This window comes from Crinia signifera, chromosome 6 (genome assembly GCF_055691185.1).
Source record: "Crinia signifera chromosome 6, ASM5569118v1, whole genome shotgun sequence".
NCBI classification, from domain to species: Eukaryota; Metazoa; Chordata; class Amphibia; order Anura; family Myobatrachidae; genus Crinia; species Crinia signifera.
In genome coordinates this window covers 148,196,559-148,219,600 of record NC_139222.1, presented here as the reverse complement: position 1 = coordinate 148,219,600, position 23,042 = coordinate 148,196,559, and positions in this window count along the sequence as shown.

The following is a 23,042-nucleotide window of genomic DNA, read 5'->3' as shown; positions in this document are numbered from 1 at the left end:
TTTGTGCTATGCAATCAGGGCTGAATCAGGCCCAATGTCTGATATAGTAGGCTTCTTAGGTGAGTTTCAGTGGGAGTATCTATAGTCACAGTCAGTTTGAATAGCTTCTATTTAATGATATATAGTATACTATAGACCTGGGGGAGCCAACCCTAGTCCTCGAGAGCTACCAACAGTGCATGTTTTGCAGGTCTCCTCACAGAATCACAAGTGAGCTAATTAGCTCCATCTGTGGATCTTTTAAAATGTGTCAGTGATTAATGAGTGCAGCTGTGCAGCAGCTAGGTTGTCTGGAAAATGTGAACTGTTGGTAGCTCTCGTAGGCTAGGGTTTGCTACCACTGCTTTAGACTCATTATACCTTAGTCAAACCCATTTGCAACCCCTCTGATTATCAAATTACTATGCATGCACATGGTACACTGTCACTGTGTGCATGTGTGGGGTTCAGTTGCAAGCAAAGCCAGTGATGGCTAAAGACGTAGGTGGGCCTGTTAGTGAGGAGAGAGGGCCCATCATCATCATCAGTGGCCTCGATCTCCCTACAGTTATCACAGCACTGAGGAAGTCTAGCAAGGGGGGGCATTCAGAGTGGTGGCGTCTCAGGTGCTTGGTAAGCTGCAATCTTCACAGTTTACGATCCATCCTGAATTGGCACCATTGAAATGTTTACTCAGTTAGTGTCTAGAGTCAATTATTTATCCCTCTGAGTGCCGCTGTATGGGGAATATATATAAATCCTTTGTACCTTTGCTCACAAGTTTTTGCCTTGACAAAGGGGCGGTTGTTAGCCCCGAAACTTTGGCTTTTTTTCGTTTGCTGTGTTTAATACACTTTTTGATCTAAGAAAAGTCCTCTGAGTGCCTTCTTGTTCCCCCCATCCATTACTGCTTGGATAGGCACCGGGGCCATCAACACAGAGGGGAGAGTGTATATATATATAAAGGGAAAGATGTAGAGGTGCGCTTAGATGTGTTTCACTAACAACAAATTTATCTTAAAATAGAATAGGTTTATTCCAAACAATAAAACATATAAAATACAAAATACAGAAGTTTTCCGATAATTATTTTCACAAAGGTGTATTGATTCCTGATGAGATACCCTACGCATTTCGTCCCTTGGGGACTTCTTCAGGGATAAATGAGAGAAACCTCTGAGGTGTACAAGTTTAAAATATGGCCGAAGCTGGTACTCGTAAATCACGAAACGGCTGATATTGCTATATCATGATGTCATAAATATTGGCATCGTCAGAGATGAAAAATAATTGAACACCTCTCCAGCTGTGTCTTTCCAATTCTGCGATAAATTCAGTGTCAAAGTGGAGTGGGGTGTCCGCAGTCCTGGTGGAGAGATCATATATCATATCTATATATATATATATATATATATATAGATAGATACATAAATCTATATATATAGATATATATAGATATATATAGATATCTATATCTATATCTATCTATCTATCTATTTATATATATATATATATATATATATATAGTGTTAGTGCAGAAAAGATACTTTAATGTGTTAAAACAGTCAACGCCGTTTCGGGATTACTCCCGTCGTCCTGACGACGAGAGTAATCCCTAAACGGCGTTGACCGTTTTAACAAATTAAAGTATCACCTTTTTGCATGAGACCTGGAGTGACGTCCATCTATTCCTGCAGGGTATTGGTGGTATACCCACCTTGGGAAGGCACCAAGGCAGTTCACCTTTGGAGAGAGGGGAGTGCCGGACATTCTACAAAGCTATATATATATATATATATATATATATATATATATATATATATATATATATACGCAGGTGGGTGATGGTAGCTCCTAGGAGGTGAATCATACTATTGCTGTCTGCCTGAGAAAGGGGAACACTGTCCCCGAAACCGTTGCACAATAAATTGTTATTTTCTCACAAGACCTGGAGTGCCGCATTGGTGATTCACCTCCTAGGAGCTACCATCACCCACCTGCGTTTGTATATGACTACGAAGGCACCCAGGCCATCGACCACAGTACCGGGAGTGCCAGATCGCAATTGTCCTATATATATATATATATATATATATATATATATATAAATAAATCAAGAAAAGGCTCTTGTTTTGCATAGAATTAACAGTTCCTATATGGAGGCTGCCCAACTTATAAGATCCCCTGTTGGAAGGGGTATAGAGGAAGTATGGAGTACAGTCGTAAAATGGCGCCCCTTGTGTTGATCTTTGTTATTAGACCAACATAGCTTTATGATAATTTCCTAAAGCATATAAAATAAAGTCCATGAATTTTAAAATATTTATTAAAAAGTCTCTTGTTCCACACAGTGGTAGCAGTTGTTCCAGAATATTACAAGATGTACTTTGTTGATCTCAGGTACTTTAAAATAGCAAATGTAAACACCTAACGCGTTTAGTCCCCTCGTGGGACTTCATCAAGAGTTTTGCTATGAATTAACAACACATAAAAACATAAATTAAAAATCCAAAAATGGAGGTGAGAGCAGGTGAACAGAGTCAAAACGGAAGAAATATACATTGGTATACATATCCATTTATACAGCAGATTGCATATCATAGACGGTTTTCACAAATTAGGGCACTCCTTTGTGCAACAAATTACATACCAACAGAACGGGAATTATTTCGGACAGCTTTCCAAGGAAGAGTACGAGGAACGGTTGATCCTACAAAATTATGGTGACAACATCGCCACCTACCGCCTCTTTATAGATGACATCTTTTTGATGTGGAAAGACACTGAGGCAACCTTTGTGAAAATGGTGGAAGAATTGAATGGATTGGACACACTCATTCGATTTACACACAAGGTTCATGATTGATCCATTTTTTTTTGGGACGTTACAGTTTACAAAACTGAAAAGGGATTGGGCACTACTCTGTACAGAATCTGATAGGAACTCATTGTTGTATTACACGAGTTTCCAACCAAAAAACCTGAAGGAAGGATAACCAACCTCCCAATTCCTCAGGGTCCTCCATACCAACACGGACCCTGAAAAGAAGGACGCTCAGGTTGAAGAGATGTGCAAGAAATTTAAGGACAGAGGCTACTCCCCAACAACAGTCCAAAAAGGCCTTGATAGAGCACTGGAGAAGTTCTCAGACGAAAGAAGCCCTTGATTTCTTATAGAAGAGGGCGGACACTCAGGGATCACCTAATGCGACCAACTTTGAATTTCCAACTGAATCCCCGGCAGACATGGTTGAATAAAATTAAGGTTGGATGCTTCAGATGTACAACTTGCCAATCAATGAACAGTGGTAGTTCTTTCTGTCATCCCCTCAGTGGGAAAAAAAATGGATATACATCACCAGTTGACATGTACATCGGAGTATGTTATTTATCTTTTGAAGTGCCCCTGTGGGCTTACCTACGTGGGGAAGACAACATGTACTTTTCGAGAGAGAATGGCCAATCACCGGTCGAGCATTAGAGCTCTATTGACAACTGGTAAAAACTAAAAACCAGTTGCGAGACATTTTTTGCAGAAGTCACACCCCCTCTCCTCAATCAAAAGTATGATTATAGATCAAGTACCAATACTACAAAGAGGAGGAGATAGGGGCAAGATATTGCTGCAAAAGGAGGCAAGGTGTGTACACCTGCTGGACACTATTAATCCACGAGGATTGAATGAGAATAATCATCTTAGATGCTTTTTGTAGCAACAATGATAAGAATAATTGGCACCATTGGAATAAAGTGGTATATGAGTATTGAGAATGAAGGATTGCATGACTAATCACATGCACCTTTTTCCGTGAGTGCTGAGGCACGAATCTTGATTTTGATATATAGAAATCCTGAAGAAGCTTTTGCGAAAGCGTACGCTTGACTGCACACCTAGTGTGTTAAACCCCACTTCCCTTCCCCCCATATGATTGTATTTTGATCTGTTTAGGCCGGTGGCGACACAGGGTATCCGTAGCATACGGTTCCCTGTAGTACAGTGACACGGACTCTAGCGCAAGAGCCGTGTACACTCCTGTCTGATCTGACACGCAAGAGCGAGGTAGTGCACAGCAGCACACCTCAGACACAGCTCTGCGGTCAGCACACAGGCTGTGGAACTAGCGGCTCCAGCCAGCCAGCGGTAGCGCTGAAATGGGATCACACCTGTGATCAGGCGCTTATCGCTACTGCATAGTGAGCCCCAGGAATATATACATTGTATCTGATAATTGTTACATCCTGGATGAGCATACACACTGTAAAACTATCAATACCAGACATAACTTTTCCACTCTTAAATTTCAACCACCGTGCTTTATAAAATTATAAAATTATTCAGGGACAGTGTGAAGTGGGGTCCCACTAGGTGAGGATATATTATATCCTTTTTAAATCACTCAATGTTGTCCTATGTGTTTTTTTATATCTTCGCAACTATTTTAATGAAACCAATAAAAGTCATGTTTTATTATTAAATTCTCTTTTGGTGCACCAACCAAAGACACACTTTCTCTGTCCTCGCCAATATATTCATTCTGTGTCTATGGTAGCACACCCTCGCATATCAAAATATTGAATACTAATAGTGCACAAAGAGGGTCCACCCGCAAAATAAGTTTGTGATTTCTGTGCGACTGGCACAGCTCTCCCCAATCTCCACTCCCTGTTTCTTACTTCTTTGCGGTTCTTATATTAAAGTACGTATTAGTCAAATATTATATTTTACAATATATGCTGAACAATGCAAATAATCATCGTAATCATATAATACATGCTACAGATGACTGGTTAAAACCCACTGCAACATATTGCACATTCTGATCAAATACACCTGAAAGGTGGAGGCAAAGAAATGGAGAAACTACAGTTTCTGGATTCCACATATATTTAGGTCAAGTCAAGGTGCTTTTGTATGCAATCCCCAGACTCTAAGGACAATCACATTTATAGATTAAATCATTTTAATAAATGTCATATGACTTACAAATCTTTCTACAGATTTTTGCTAGAATTTATAAACTTTTTTTCATTATAATTTTTTCCCCAATTAAGCATAGTGACATTCATAAAATCTTGAAATGCAATTATTAAACAATATACTATTTATAGAACCGTAAAATCCCTGATTTATGCTCATGTGCAAAACGTTATTATTTTTAAGCCATTAAAGGCTAGACGAGGTGACCACTTCTTAGATGCGATACACACGTGCCACTATTTGAGTTCATATTAATCATGCATATTCTTCCTTAAACATACTGTATGCACACATATATTAATGACACAACATCAAACTGTTAGTGAAAATATATAAATAGATATAAGTGTGTGCTACAATATCAAATGTGCAAAGAAAAATCTGTTACATATAGGACAGCTTTAATTTTTTTTATAGAAAGCAATACTACTAATATTCCATGTGATCATATTTTAAAAGCAATTTGTTAGGATGGAATTAATTGCACAGATTTAATAGGAATCCCTATTGAATATCATGTTACAACAGCAAACTCACCACAATTCCAGCTACCGGCACATGAACCCTTGTGACACCAGGACACACAAACACACAAACACACAAGGACAAGCACAGGCTATTCAACGAGGATTCCTATTAAATCTGTAGAAATCTCATTGCAGTTTGCTTCATATAGATCATAATAAAGACCTAGTATAAGCTGAATTTATTAATTTATATGGTACAGGTCCACACAGCCCGCACACCCCTGTGACCACACCCCTCCCGTTGACCACACCCCTTTTAACCGAGGTCCGGCGTCGCTTTCACCAGCACCCAAGCAGATCTGATCTGAGCTGAATCCCGGTACAAGGTTCGGAATTCAGATTTTTAAATACATGATTTTAGATTTTTTTTTTATCATGATTATCAGTTTTTTTTTTATTTAAAACAAGATGATGAATTACAAGGGGGTCTCAACACATCTCTACTTTAATATAGGTTGCTTTTTTGGTATTTTAAGACATTGGCTATGAAATAGCTAGAAAAAAAAACTTTAAATGGTGTACTCTCAGGGCATCTAGCAACGTACTTATTGTAGCTCATTAAATGGTTTAATAAAAAGAAGTACTTGTTATACAGTACCACCATCAATCTATTTTCAAAGTTATTTGTTCTGTACTGTTGCAACTTAATGAAATTGCATGTTCCCTAAACTGCCACATCCTTCCGTAACATTATGACTATTACTCTATATTAAGACAATTGCATTAAAAAAATCCATATTTAATTCTCATACAGGTTTCCTAAGAGATGAAACATGTAATTAAATGTGAAATTAAACTAATTGCTCAGAGGCAAGCAGGATACCAATTAGAAAGACCTGTATTTGACATCTTTCTGTAAATATTTAGTCTCTCTTCATAAGAGCAGTGTCTGTAACACTATGCCTGTTCAAATTGATGTTGATATATAAATCACCTAAGACTTTATCATTTAATATTCATCTCACTTTGATGAATATAGATGAGAATATTATGGGAAAGCGTTTATCTTGCAGCATGACAAAATGGGCTTGATATGGACATTTACCATCAGTGGTTGTATCAGATATAGAGATGTTTCTGAGGTTCTCTAGTAAAATAACTGCATCTATATTTATTATGCAAATGTTATGAATTCAAACAGATCTAATTCTTCACAAAGTTATTCACAGTGACTCCGATTTGTTCCACTTAAATTTTCTCTTTCTCCTTTTGTAACCTTCTCTGTGAAGTGCTTGTTATAACACATCCAGGCACTAGTTATGCATTTCCGACATATCACTTTTTCCCACACTGGGGTGGCTAGGTCATATTGGCAATTTCCCCATTTCCTTTTGATATTAAAGGTTTGTTAACCATGTCTGATGAGAATCTAAAAAATTTACATTTCTACTCACAGCTCTGTGCATTCATCTAGAGGAAGTTATATTAAAGCAGTGACCGCAAATATTACTTGGGTGCAGGGCAGGTGCAAGCCCTGTCAGTGACCCAGGCAACCCCCTGCCCCCCGCCCCACTCAACCGCTCTGACCAGGTCCACATGGGAGGCTCACAGGGGGAGGGGAGTTGCCAGCGGGCACCACCTGCGGATTACCTTGCTCCAGGGGGGGGGTTGCGCACCCTCTGCGGCTGACTAGCGGGGGGGGGCAGCGAACGCCTGCAGCGGATTGCTGCTGTCTAGCAGGAGGGTGGGGATGCAGTGGTGCCTGCCATAGATTGCCACTAGCTAGCTCCAGGGGTGTGTGTGTGTGTGTGCGCGGGCGCTACCCCCGCTAAAGATTTACGCTGATGACCAGCACAGGGGGAGAGCAGTGGGTTTAACAATGCTCCACAGGTGGGATCCAGGCAGGGGGGGGGGGCGAAGGCGGGGGCGTACGGCTCACCTGGTATAAACTCCTGGGTGCCGTATTTGACAGCTGCTGCAGCTTTCTGCTTCCTGCTCTCCTGCAGCTCATTACCACCCTCCAGTGGCCGGCACCCTAGGCAAATGCCTAAAGCTGCCTAGTGGTGGCGCCGGCCCTGCTTGGATGGAATAATTCTTAAAGGAAAAAACACACAGGTCGATTTCAGACCCATTTTTAAGAGATCATTCTGTGTGTGTGTATGGCCCCCAGTGATGGCGATGCATGGTCCCGCATGTCGCCATCGCCCACAGGGAAAGACAGTGCAAGCAACCTGCTAAGATCATGATGTTTTGCCTATAAGCATAGGCAAAATGCTGCTGAGCACAGATTGGGCATCACACATGGCGGGTGCACCACATGTGGCCGCCATGTGTGCTGAGCAATCTTGCTTAAGCACCTCTTTCAGCTCCTCCGGCTCCCATTTCCCCGGGTGAAGGGGGCTTAATAGTATTCTGAGGGAAAGCTTAATTTAATGTTAATTTCATGGGTTTAATGACTACTACTACTACAAAAATAAGGTATCTCCAGAATGTATGAAGTGGTAATTTCACCACTTATTAAAATGTTGATTGACTAGCTTTCTAAGGGGGCTGCTATATTAGGAAGTGTGCCAAAGCTCTCCAAAGCATATACCTGGGAGCTAGAGCTACAATGTGCAACATGTACATTTTTGTACAGTATATACAGTATTTGTCATTATATGAAATAACTAGTTACAGTATGCTATTATTCATCACATTAATGATCTCACATAAAATGCAGCGTTCTACCACAATTTTACAGCCTGTCATCTACAGTATGTCCCTCAATACTCTGTTCTCTTTGCACCTTGAAACTAAACATAGAAAATACATTAATCATTAATAATTGAATGTCTGTAAAAGAGCAACTCCAGTAACTGTAAAATGATAAGCATAGAAACACAGAATTTGACAGCATAAAACCTCATTTAACCCTCTTTTTTCAGCCCTATATGATCCTTAAGCTCTTTGAAAGGATCATCCATATTAATGTAGTCCTGAAAAACATAGACAATGGTGTACTTCCTGACTACAAGTATTCCTGCAACATTACTTACCAAATATATTACCCAATGAGTTGATCCTTGACCAAGCATCGGTTAGACCCCAAACCACCACAGAATCTATCATCTTATAATATAGTGTACGCCTCTTTTATTACAAGAGTATAAACATTACAAGACAAAGGAACCTTCCTCTAATCAATTAGATTAAATATATTTTCTTTTTAAAAAAACATATATGTGACTTCTTACTATAAAAGATTATGGGATCTAAACATCAGCCAAGCATTAAGAAACTTCAATATAAATTATACGTGGAGATTCCCATTTCATGTCCATATAAATCATAGTTGGAAGATCTACAGTACAAAATAATTGATCACTGCATTAAAGAAATGGGTATCCCTTTTTTACCCTCTACATTACCCTCCTCTTCAAAGAAAAATCAGAAAAATATCTCTAAATAGTAATAAATACAGGTATGGCTTAAAGATAATGAAAAAGGACAAAAGGAAATAAAAGACAATTTAATTATTAAAAAAAAAACGACTTTGTTAATAATATAATTGAAATTTTACTAAATAAACTATTTTTATTTTTAAGTAAGATTAAGATTAAATTATATTTTAACTATTTAATTTGAACTATATTTATTTAAAAATACTAATGATTAATACTTCAACTTTGCATCCTTCCCTGGCCTCCACAAATGACTCCCTTTACTTCCTAATAAGTGTGAATGAGTGCAAATATTGTCAGGGGAGGGGTGGTGGGGGAAGCAAAGGCCTTGCAGCACTGTGTGTTTAATGAGGACCTTCCTCACCCAAACTTGCAGGATGAGGGAGGGAGTTGTTAACGATGCACAGGAGAGTGCATCGTTAACATTATTGAGTGTACACACTTGAATAAAGATTGAAATATATCTTTAAGAAAGGGCTTTCTGAAAGATGTTTCACTTTATCTTCTAGTGTGTATGGGGCTTAACTCTAAATAAATAATGTAAATATTAAACTGTGGAGCTTTTAAAACTACTTATTGGTAAATTCAGTAAAGCTTCTAGAAATGAAAAGAAGTGATGTTGCCCATATCAGCCAATCAAATTCTGTCTATCATTTTCTAGAATGCAATAGTGAAATGATAGGCAGAATTTTTGAAGTTACTATGGGCAACATCACATAATTCCATGTTAATAAGCTTTAGTAAATGTACCCCTAAAAGCCTAACCGATTTAATATGTGTGTGTGAATATCCTTTTTAATAGAAATCTGCGTGGTGAGTTCGGTGATTTGCCACCTAGGACCAGTGACGTGTTTATAGAGTGTATTATTTCTCTGCGACTAGAAGTGACATTCTGGTCCACACGCAATGCTACGAAATTCGCAGCATTGCGTGTGGATAAAACCCTGCCTGCTGCTCACACAGCCGTCTACCCTACCTTCGCTCTGTGTATTCCTTCTTTATTGCATAAAAATCTATTTGCAGCCTTAGGTGCGGGGTCATATCATTCAATGGTCACCGACCATCAAATGATTTTGAAGGTGCACGCAAAACGAAGACACTCTCTGGTGTCTTAGCTTTGCATGTTCCCTATATGACTGCTCACTCCCAGTGTATGCACATGCGAAGAAATCAGTGTGAATGCGCGGGGGGTGGGGGGGGGGGGGGGTGGGGAGCGAATCAGTCGGAATAAGGCCCAATGTTACAGCTGAGACACAGAAGTGGAGAATTTGGCATGTATTTTGGATCTCTCAGTATTTGGGGAGCCATGGACACGGTAAGCCTTTTATATGATGGTATAGTCACTGTCAGGGGCGGCACCTGCCTTTTTGTAGGAGGGGACTGCCACTGCATACGTGCCCTTTGGTCCTGCTCCACAACACTTTTTTTTTTTTGTTGCTCTCCAGGGACCCGGTGCCTGTAGAATGCAATGACAGGCACCGGGGTTCTTCTCTCTTAACAGTGGAATGCTGTAGCTCTGACAGATTGACCATCCTGTTGCTCAAAGTATTGAGCCAAGGCTTTGAATATTTATTGTATATACATGTGTCTTCTTAGTTTTTAATTTTTAATACATTTGAAAAAAAATCTACCAAAAACTTTTTTCCTATTGTCATTATGGGGTATTGTGTATAGAATTTAGAGCGAAAAATTACTTTATACCATTTTGAATAAGGCTGTAACATAACATAAAATGCAGAAAAAATAAAGCGCTGTGTATACTTTCCAGATGCACTTTAGATACATTTTTTACATTAATTCCCAGTAAAATTGTCTACATTGTGCAGATAATAAAATAGTAACAAAAAATAAGAGCAACATTTGCAATTAAAGTACAAATAGCACTATACTTTACACAGTTATAAATAGAGCACAGGACATGATTATCCTTTGAAACTAGGTTAATACTGTGAACTGAGCAAAAGAACCTTATCACGTTAGGTGATTGTTTGTAATGGATCAAAAGCAAGAAAATAGGGTGACCCAATTATGTCTGATTCACTAAAAAAAAGGCTGTCGGAGAACTAGTTGGCATAATTATGTCTTAATGACTCTCTATTAGGTTTTATAGGTCAACAACATGTTTCAAGAGCATGCTAATTTTACTAATTGCAGTATTACTTGATTGTTAGACAAATTAAGTAACTTAGTTGAAAATGTTAGGAAAAAATTGTAATCAAGATCTGTTATAGGTTTATCTCTCTCTCTCTCTCTCTCTCTCTCTCTCTATATATATATATATATATATATATATATATATATATATATATATATATATTTTCCTACAGAGCCTTCCCAATGTGCAGATCTCCTGAAGACGAGAATTGTACTCTGAAAAATCCCAGACTCTGTAACGGGTATTATATACTCATTTTTCCAGCAGTCTTTTTTTCAGACATAGCGGTCAATATGGAATACCGTCAGATCTTAGAAAAACGGTCCAACGGGTTATTTTAAATAATTTCGAGCTATTAAAAAATTCCCTAACCCTTTAAAGGAGCAACTATTTGTGATAATTGAGAGGCATCTACACTAACTCCACAGTCGAACAATACTTTCAAGTGATAAAGCACCCCTGAATGTTCAAAAGGACCCAATAATTCATCTCATAGTAGACATTGTCTCCCCACAAAAATCATTGGAATTTATTGTAGTGATTTCTGCGAACCCCTGATGAAGTCCCGTGTTGAGACGAAACGCATTGGGGACATTTGTTTGCTATCCTGAAATTTAACAAATATACTATTGAACCTTTTAATAGTCTGGAACAGCCACCAATATTGCGTGGAAAAAGAGACTTTTTAATAAACATTTATACATTTTGGACTTTACTTTGCTTGTTTTGAGATTGATTATAAGGATGTATTATCTAATTACCAAGATCATCAAGGGGGCGCCATCTTACAACTGTTACCCATACTCTTCCTTCTTTCCCCATCCAACAGGGGATCACCTTGTAAGGCAGGCAGCCCAGTCATAGTAATTCTAAAATCTGTGGTGCGAAACAGGAGTCTGTTCTTTCTCTCTCTCTCTCTCTCTCTCTAACGTATGAGCAGGACCTGTTCTGTGTATGTGCAGAAGGGTTCTATATGCAGCGCCTCCTAAACCACAACATGAATGACAGCTCAGAGGTGTACATGTTGCTAACAGAACCACAAAGGCTGTGTGTGTCATACGTCACTAATTCCTAACTACCTGTACAGCAGATATATATGCATTCTGGCTAACAAATTTCTACTAATGCTTTCACTCAGGTACTGTAGCATCTGTTTATATACTTTGTTTCATCATTTCGCCATTCCCAGGTATATGTTTGGAATACCACAATACTGTGACTGCAGAATTATCACTGCATACCAAGTTTGTTATGTTTGTCTTATTTGTGAATTGACACGCTCATTTATTTTAGCTTAATAAAACATTAAAAGTTATATTTTAACCAATTTTCTCTTTTTATACGTATCATATTTTTCAAGCGTGCCCAAAAAACCTTGTGTATGTTCTCTTGTAATCATCCACGTGACTCTTATTTTCAGAACCACAAAGAGGCCCATTCAGCAGTGCTACTTAATTATCTATGAGTAGCAGCCGTAGATAATAACTTTCCAGTGACATTAAACATTCCTTGAGCACACAGACAGTTGATCCCAAAAAATCAGCTGCACCTGCTATCCCTATTGCTGCTACAGATAAAAACTTAGCACTGCTTGGCGCATGTTACATTTGCCCCACCTGCAGTGCAGCATGGTTTTTTGTCCGTTTGCTAAAAAAAAAAGCAGCTGTTCAATCAGGTCTAATTTGGCCCTATATCTGAAGGAAATGTTTGACAGAGATATTTTATTACCAATCATTAGTAAATAAAATTCAGTACAAAAGTGGATGTACATTGTCGCTGTCACATGTGCGCTGGACCATTTGTTTTGCTTGTAAGCATCATCCAATTTTGGATTGGATTTGCCAGTCCACCGTGACTGGTTTTGGATTTGAATTTTCCAAAAATTAACAAAAAAAAGCTAAAATCACAGAATTTAGGCTTATTTCATTCCTAGAGTAACATTCATTTACAGTCAGAGTTACCACAACACCTAACAATATTGTTCACAAACATAGACCAGAGGCTGGCTGGCTAAACTACGCAACAGAGCAGCTGCACAAATACACAATAGTTATTTCTGTATATAAATGTTTTACAAGTTAGTAATGTATTAGCAATAACCAATCAAACCAACTCGCAAGTATTGGGGCAGCACGGACGGTGTAATGGTTAGCATTACTGCTTCACAGAGTGGTTTGATTCCCACCATGCCTTTAACTCAGTGGTTCACAAATTTTTTTGAATCACAGCACCCTAGAGCATCAAAATATTTTCAAGGCACCCCTAGACCAAATGCTTCTTATTGAGAAATTCAGAAAACATATTAAATTAAGTGCATTGTGTTTATATGTCACAGTTATCTGGTGAGGGGCAGGATTTGCTTCTGTTTGTCCACATATATTATGATTGGCAGCCGCAAACACTGGTTTTGCCTGGTACATTGACCATATATAATATGAATTGATCCTGGTCCACCAACCCAAGGCACCCCTGCAAGTGTCCTGAGACACCCCAGGGTGCCTAGGCACACAGTTGGGGAACCACTGCTCTAACTGTTGGATTGATTCCGGTTGGTTTGCAAAAGCAGTGGGGTAGGGTAGATGGTGGGGTAGATGTAACATGTGCAGAAAGAGTTACATTTGGGTGAGTTATTTTGTTTCTGTAAATACTGGCTGCTTTATTTTTACACTGCAATTTACATTTCAGTTTGAACAAACGCAACCCAAATCTAACTCTATCTGTACATGTTACATTTTCCCCACCTGCATTGCAGCATGGTTTTGCCCATTAGAGAGAGGTTTTGCTTTTGCGAGCCAACCTGAATTAGGCCTAGTGTTTGTATATTCTCCTTGTACTTGCGTGGTTTTCTCAGGGTATTCCGGTTTGCTCCCAAAAAAATCAAAATATACTGATATGTTAATTGGCTCCTAAAATCAATGTGTGTGCGTGTTCATGTGGCAGGGTATATAGATTGTAAGCTCCACCGGGGCAGGGACTAATGTGAATGTTTAAATATTCTCTGTAAAGCGCTGCAGAATATACAGTATGTGCGCTACTGTATATAAATAACTGGTAGTAAATAAATCTTTACATTTGCATTGTCTGAGGCTTCCACTTATCTGTGACTGAAGGTAGAATTTGGTCATTGCTGACTCCCGGGGAACTCATACTCTTCAAAGTCAACACTAGATGGCGATGTGTCATAGATATAAAAGTCCTGTTTTGATTAGTTGCAAGGTTAAGAATACACTGACACAAAGAGTGACATTTAGAAATCATGTATAATCAGAGGACAGATGCTACTTCAATATGCTTTAGTAGAAAAGTTGGTGAACAATGTGCTCTGTGCACGATTATACTGTAACCCATAGCAACCAATCAAAATTGCACTTTGCTGCTAATAGTTAGCTTTCTCTTTCCATATTCCTATCACGCTGTCAGTCGCTGAACTAGAGTGATACTGGCATGCTGAGTCCAAGAATCTCATGTCATGCTGTGCTCTTTATAAGATAAATTATTGCAGAGTGACTGCTGACTGAAGCACAAGGGATATTTGGTACCTGTGTACATTAGCGGTGCACCAGTAAAAGGAAAAAGAAGCTGATAAAATGTTCTGCTGCTTACCGTGGTAATGCTGTAAGCAGTGGTAGTGCTGTGAGTTAGGCATAATAAAGTGGCTTTATCCCCTAGCCCAGGGGTTCCCAATCTTTTTTGAATCCCGGCACCCTAGAGAATCGGAATTTTTTCACGGCACCCCTAGGCCCCCCCCCAAAATTATTAGATTGGGTTTATATGCAATTCTTAGGTTCAGTTATGTGGTAAAGGGCAGGATTTGCTTCTGTTTGTACACATTTTACCATTGGCAGCCACCAGCACTGGTTTTGCCCATTAATAATTAACCATAAATTATTTGAATTGGTCCTGGATCACCAACCTGGGGCACCCCTGCAAGTGTCCCGAGGCACCCCAGGGAGCCACGGCACACAGTTTGGGAACCACTGCCCTAGCCCTATATTATACTCCTGTGTACAGATTTTCATACTGTATGAGGCTAGCATTTAAAAAAAATATTGGTGAAGGTAATTTACGAATGTTTTGGAAATGACCTTCATTCTGTGTGACAATCATATTTTATGAGAGTGTGTTACATTTATGCAAAATGAATAAGCATCATACACACTGAGGGGTGTTCTGTCCCTTCTGCTACTAGAGGAGGTACTAGTACACTACCACCACCACATTTATTTAATACATGATGTGCCATACTTCTCAACTGTTCCGCTTTTCGCTGGACATGCCTGTGGCTAAAAGGGGGTGTGGTTTCACGGAATGTCCATGATCACGAAGCCAAACCCCATTTTGACACTGTGGGGGCATAGCGAGCACTCTGAGAGCTCCTGGCCATGCCCCCTCTCCCTTCTGACTCAGATAATAGATGCTGTGCAGTCCTGGTCCTGTCCTGGTCCTGTCACCTCTGTCCCGATCCTGTCACTTTTTTTCTGTCCACACTTTCCTGTCCCTGCAATACCATACAGCTATTTTTCTAATGCTGCGGATGGTGGAAGGCTTCGCTAAAGCTGGAAAGGCTTTTTTTGTGCTCCCATGGGGAACATACTTCTAACAGCATCTATAGATGGCATACATAGGTCTATTTACTGAGTGATATAAAACCAAACAACCAGCTCATAACTGTCATGTTAACAGCTGTATTTGACAAATAACAGTAAGGAGCTGGTTGGCTGGTACTTCAACTTCCTTGACTTTACCTGCATCCAAGTGTTAGTAAATAGACCCAACAGCAGGGCCGTAACTAGGGGGGGGGGGGGGGGGGGCTAGGGGGTCACTCGCCCCAGGTGCTGCATGGGGCGGGGGGGGCGCTGTCAGGTCCGGGAATGGTCAGCGGGGGTCCGGGGCCGGGCGTAGCGGCAGCTGGAAGCAAGCTACGCTATTTGCAGGGTGGGAAGCAGATTTCGAAAGACTTGCCAGACGCTGATTGGCTGAATTCTCTCAGCCAATCAGCGTCCGGCAAGTCTTTTCAAAATCAGCAGCACTTCCCGCTGCCAGGCAAATAGCGTAGCTTGCTACAAGTGAAACATGAAAGCCACACTGCACACACAGCACCCCTTTTTTGTTACCTACCTCTCTGCAGCTACAGTAGCGGTAAAAAATTCACCAGCAAAATGGCTGCATCACATGCGCAGCAGGACATCTAATTTGCAGAGACCTGGACAATATTCTCTGGCAGGATGTCTAAGTCTCAGTGTTAGCATTAGACTGGGGTGGGAGGTAGGGGGTTGTGGTGGAGTGTTATGGTTAGGCACTAGGAAGGACTTAGGGTCAGGCTGTGAGGGGGGAGGGGTTAGAGTTAGATTGCAGGGAGGGAGGGTTAAGCACCCAAAAGCTGGGTGAGGGTTAGGCTGCGGGGCTGGGGGTTCAATTGTGGGGTATATGGATTATGGTTAGGCAGTAGCAGAGAGGGTTAGGCTGCAGCGGGGAGGTTAGGGTTAGGTTGCAGGGAGGGAGGATTATAGTTGGGGGGACAGGATTTCCTACATTGGGATTCCGGTGTCGGTATTGTGACCTCTGGCATTCCCACTGCCGGTCATTCGTATGTATCCTATTCTAAGTAATGTATGGTTTTAAATGGGGTTTTTACTAAAAGTGATCTTGCTATCGTTGTCCTTTTGTTGAGCTTTCATGTTTTTTTCTACATATTTATATAGGTGTAGTGTAACATGTGGACAGCCATCTTTTCAAAATGAAAATGTCGTTACTGACATAATGTAGATGTTGACCATTTCAAAATTCAACATGCAGACACTGATGAACTGTTGACATGTTATAATGGTGGAAGAACGGTGACTTACCGTCTCTTGATAAATGCAGTGGCTCCAGTGGTATCTTCTGGGTCCCGACAGCCTTGTGACCATCACTTCCAGGCAGGGCCGGACTGGGACCAGAAATCGTCCCTGGCATTTTCACCACACAGGCCCACCTGCACAAGGCGGGACCCTAGCGCTGCGAAAAGGGGGCATGGCCTTATGAAAAGGAGGCGGGGTATCAGAAAAAGGAGGCATTACACATTATGAAACACACTGTAATGCCCATTACAGAATATGACACAATGCGTTATGCCCATTACACATTATGACACACACACCATAACGCCCATTAAAGAATATGACACAATCTTTATGCCCATTACACATTATTATGGGCCATGGCATTTATTCCTGCTGGCTGGAGGCTGGGTGCAAATTTACCTTGGCTCAGGCAGTGTCTGTGCAGTGAAGTCTCACTGAGTCTGCAGTGCAGACTGCAGTGCAGGTTGCAGCAGCCACAGGCAGTACTAGCAGAGATAAGTCAGAGGTTCTTAGGTTAGGGTAGTGGACTAGTAGCCAGTCATGGACAAAAAACACGCAGGACACTAACTAGTCTTGGCTTGCACTGTGGGTGGCACTGGCACTGCAGGATGGATCCGACTACAGTCACCTCTGCTTGAATAGCACCGCCGCCCCCGCCATGGTGGCCTGCTGCAGATTCTCCTGCTCACCATGAATAATGATTTATGAGTCTGACAGTGACTCACGTGGACGGGCCGCCCCTCAACTCCCCCCTCAGGACTGTCTCTGGATGGCATTGGCGGTGGGAGGCGGGCGCACAGTGATGGGCAGCGGGCTCAGGAGCTGTGTCATGATATGCAAATGACGCGGTGAGGCGCACAGCGATGGACAGGGAGGCAGCGGGCGGATGATGTCATTATGCTGCTAGGACATTTCAGCACAAAATCGGCCCACAAGGCCATCGGCCCTTCTGGCATGTGCCAGATGGCCAGTCCGGCCCTGCTTCCAGGTCAGACCTCTGATTTTAACTCATTTTAGTAAGTATTATTCATCTATTCCCTATCCCTATGCCTACCCTTTCTCTCTGGTACCTACTGTAATGCCAATGTATATTTCCCAGGCTAACCATAACCTTACCCTATTGTCTAACCTTTAAGGCCCATACACACTGAACGATTTTGAACTGAAAGCCGCTCAAACTTGGTGTTCAGCTCAAAGCCGCCCAGTGTGTAAGGTCCGGCCAGGGGCGGATCCAGGATAAAATGACAGGGGGGGGGGGGGCACCAAGATAAAAGAGGGTTTGGGTGGGGGAGGGGCGGTGTTAGTGGTGCATGCTAAGAGAGCAGCAGAGAGAGGGTGGGAATGGGATTAAAAATAGGCGCTGGCATTTAAAGTACGCAGGCCCACCATGGCGACAAAAGCGAAGGATGTAGTTGTATGCGCGCCTAAGGCGCGCTCCGGAAAAGGGGTGTGGCCACTCAACAGAGGTGTGTCCTTGAGTGTAGTCTACAACACCATATACAACTTCTACACATTATGCAACAAAACACTAGACCTCTTTATACTTCCCCCTTACACATGATGCCAAATGGTATGAAACTAAATTCACATAATGCCACATGGATTGAGCCAAAATTCAAATAATGCCACATGGATTGTGTCAAAATTCACATAATGCCACATGGATTGAGCCAAATTTGACATAATAACACACGGATTTAGCCAAAATTCACATAATGCCACATGGATTGAGCCAAAATTCACATAATGCCACACGGAATGAGCCAAAATTCACATAATGCCACACGGATTGAGCCAAAATTCACATAATGCCACACAGATTAAGCCAAAATTCACAATACGCTTCATAAACAGGGACATTGTCCACCAAAGGCAAGCATTAAACATTTACACCATAATGTCCATTACACGTTAAGTTACACGCCATTATGTATTATGCCAAACACCATAATGCCTATTAAAAATTATGCTACATAAGTGCTGCTTATCTACATGCTCATTGCCAAGGGTTCCATGCTCATTGCCAGAGTTTCCATGCATTTCCAACTACAGACCAGTATCAAACCTTCCTTTTCTAGGAAAGGTTATTGAAAAAGTGGTTGTCAATCAACTTAATCATCAAATATCAGCCACAATCAAATCCTCATTCTTTCATCTGAGGATCATAGCCAGAATCCAACATTTAATTCCCTCTGAAGATCTGCCAAAAGTAATAAATGCATTTGTATAATCTTGATTAGATTACTGCATTGCCCTCTATCTTGGTCTCCCAGCAAAAGAATAGCATCAATTACAGCTTGTACAAAACATTATATGTTTTATTCAATCATACCAGAAAAGTAAAATAGATTAGTGTGATATACAGTACTGTACGTATGAAAAAATAAAGAAGGTATAACTTATGTAGGCACTGCATAAATATTTTCTGATATTAATGTTGGAATGTGACCAGCACAATACTAAAGGACACCCTATACCCTTTGCTCGGACACCCTATACCCTGCAAGCTGCCGGGACCTTCCCAGGTGACAAGGATGCATGCGATCCATTGCGATGGATCGCATGCGTCCCTGCCTCCCACGCGCCTCGCCACCAGGAGGGAGGTCCCACAACGGGTGGTCGGACCCTGGTCGGGTCTATTGCGAACGACTGCATGTCAGGGAGAGACAATTTGGTCTGATTTAATGTGCCGATTGGTCGCAATCGGCCGAAATCGGACCAAATCACCTCAATGTATGGGCACCTTTAGATTAGCAAAGTGCTACTACTTGCCCATTATCGGACAGCCAGTCTTAAAAAGCTAAATTGGGCAAGTCTGGATGGGTATTGATTGAAAGGTCTACATGGTGTAGGTAGACAGACAATATGTCAACAACAAATGGTTGACATGCAATATGTAGACACAGGAAAAGGTCAACATTGCTAGTCTGACACAAGCAAAATGTCGACATGTGGCATGTCATGTGATGTGTGGCATGACATGTGGCATGACACATGGAACGGTCAACGTGAGTTTTTCTATTTTTTTGTGTCAATGTTGACCCCTGTTGACATGGACCCTTAATTATTATTATTATAATTTTATTTATAAGGCGCCACAAGTGTTTCGCAGCGCCGTACAAAGGAACAATACAGGGAGACAAAACTTGGCATAACATTGAATAAATAACAAAAATACAGTACAAATAAAGAGCACCACAGTTCAATACACATTACAGCTTAAATGTAAGTAGTGAGGACCCTATCAACATACAACTAGAGGCTTGAGGCCAATGATGGAGATGAGTATGAAGATGGTCACTGAGTGTTGGAGTAAAGGAGAGCTGTGAGTGAAATGTGAAGAGAAGTGGGCTTTGACAACAGGAGGGAAGAGGGCCCTACTCGGAGGATCTTACAATCTAGTAGGAAGGGGAGACAGACAGATTACAAGAGGTGCAAGCGAGGGGGTGGTGGTTAGATAGCAGGATGTAAACAGGCAAGGGGTCGGAGAACCAGCTGGTTTATGCAGTGGAAGGGTACGCTTTGATGAATAGGTGAGTTTTCAGTGCCCGTTTGAAGCTTTGCAAGGTCGGGGAGAGTCTAATGGAGCGAGGGAGTGTGTTCCACTGAAGGGGTGCAGCACGGGCAAAGTCCTGTACTCTAGCATGGGAAGCAGTGATCAGGGTGGAGGAGAGACGACAGTCGTCAGCTGACCGTAGAGGGCGGGAGGGTGTATGAATGGAGATGAGGTTAGAGATATATGGAGCAATGGAATTAGAGATGGCCCTGTATGTGAGTGTGAGGTGTTTGAAGAGGATTCTGTAGGGGAATGGAAGCCAGCGCAGATTTTGTTGAAGGGGAGTAGCAGAGTTAGAGCGGCGGGAGAGGAAGATAAGCCTGGCTGCAGCATTGAGGACAGATTGGAGAGGAGCTAGTTAGGATTGAGCGAGGCCAGTGAGAAGAGCATTACAGTAGTCAAGCCGTGAGATGACTAATGAGTGGATGATCAGCTTAGTTGCACTCTGTGAGAGAAAGGGCCTGATGCGAGCAATGTTGCGTAACTGGAACCGGCAAGAATGGGCCAGGGCTTGGATGTGGGGTGCAAAGGAGAGGGAGGAGTCAAGAGTGACACCCAGGCAGCGGAGTTGGGGAACAGGGGAGATGATGGTGTTGTTAACAGTGATAGAGATATTAGTAGGGGGCATAGCTCTGGGTGGGGGAAAGATAATAAGTTCGGTTTTGTCCATATTCAGCTTCAGAAATCGCTCAGACATCCAGGTAGAGATGGCAGCGAGGCAGTTGGAAACTTGAGAGAAAACAGTTGGGGGACAGATCAGGAGAGGAGAGGTAGATTTGGGTGTCATCTGCATAGAGGTGATATTGGAAGCCAAAGGAGTTAATGAGTGCACCCAGAGAGGAGGTGTACAGAGAGAACAGAATGGGGCCAAGGACGGAACCCTGAGGGACCCCGACAGGAAGGATAGAAGGTGGTGAGGTAGAGCCAGAGGCAGAGACTGAGAAGGAACGGTTGAAGAGGTAAGAGGAAAACCAGTTGAAGACTGTGCCAGAGAGGCCAATGTTTTGGAGTGTGTGGAGGAGGAGAGGGTGATCCACAGTGTCAAAGGCAGCAGATAGGTCCAAAAGGATAAGCAGGGAGAAGTGACCCTTGGATTTGGCTGACAGCAGGTCATTGGTGACTTTCACTAGGGCAGTCTCAGTGGAGTGAAGTGGGCTAAAGCCAGATTGAAGGGGATCTAGTATGGAGTGGTCAGACAGGTAGCTGGTGAGACGCCTGTAAACCAGCCGTTCTAGTATTTTAGAGGCAAATGGGAGAAGAGAGATAGGGCGGTAGCTTGTGGGAGATAAAGGGTCCAGGTTAGGTTTTTTAAGAATAGGCGAGACCAGAGCGTGTTTGAAGGGTGAGGGAAAGATGCCAGTAGAAAGAGATAGGTTAAAGAGGTGAGCAAGGTGGGAGCAGCCAGTGGGGGAGAGGGAACTGAGGAGACGGGAGGGGAGAGGGTCCAAGGGACAGGTAGAGGGGGGAGAGGATGAGATGAGGGAGCGGACTTCCTCAGCTGTAGTAGGGCAGAAGGATGACAGAGTGGGGTAGTTGGTAGTAGAGGATGATTAGGGTGGGTGGGCAGCAGAGGGGGTATGGAAGGAGATATTATATTAGTATGAGCATACCCTTGCATGGCTTGCTTCACTTGCCATGCTTCATGCCCAGTGCCTCGCTCCACTGGCGTTCCATTCAGTTCCTAAGTATGAAAAAATCCCCCCCCAAAATTTAAAAAATTGTGACAAACTTATGTCAACCTTTTCATGTGTTGACCATCGTCATGTCGACCTTTTCAAATTAACAAATTATTTTGCTCTGTATGGAAAATGTAAAATCCATTGGCCTCCACATGAATAAAAATATGAATACAAATATCACACTGTCCACCATGGAACACAAAAAGAAAACACATTGGCCCCCAGATGAACACATTGGCCACCAGAATACAGTCTGTGCCATTCTGAATAAAACTGTAGAGATCTTATGCAAATGCCAATGTTTTTCAATGTGGAGTGTCCCAGGGGGTATAGTTTAATATGTCTTTATGTGGGCAGATTCTGCCCAACTGCCATCATGTGCTCCTAGGAATCTCGTGGGGACAGTGTAACAGCAAGACACCATAGCATTCCCTCATATTGCTCTGTGACCTGTCTTCTCTTAGGACCTTATTCTGGTCCTCCCCTGCGTGTTTGTACAGGGGAGCGATGGTGAGCTACTGCGCATATACATTTATGCGGATGTGCAGCTGCTCGGTATGAGCAGGCGTGGCGCACTGCTTGTTCGCTGCCCGGTTCACACCTAGCAGTGTGGGCGGGGAGCATGGGGTGGTGGCAAAGGGATGCACCCATGGGAATGCCCGACGTTTCATGGGCGTTCACATGAAACACTGGGCGTTTCCATGCGAATTAGGTACTTGCGAGGGGGGAGGCAGCTGATGCGGGCAGCTCACACTAGTGTGACCTGATGGCACATTTGAGAACCACCCAGATTGTACTTGTGTACCACAGCACAGTGGTTGAAAAACGCTGCTGTAGACCTTTGAACTGCTTCCCAGTTTGGACACCAATATACATGTGCAGTATGGCTAAATTCTAAAATGATTTTGTTGCTCAGCATTAAGTATGAGTGGATGGTCACAA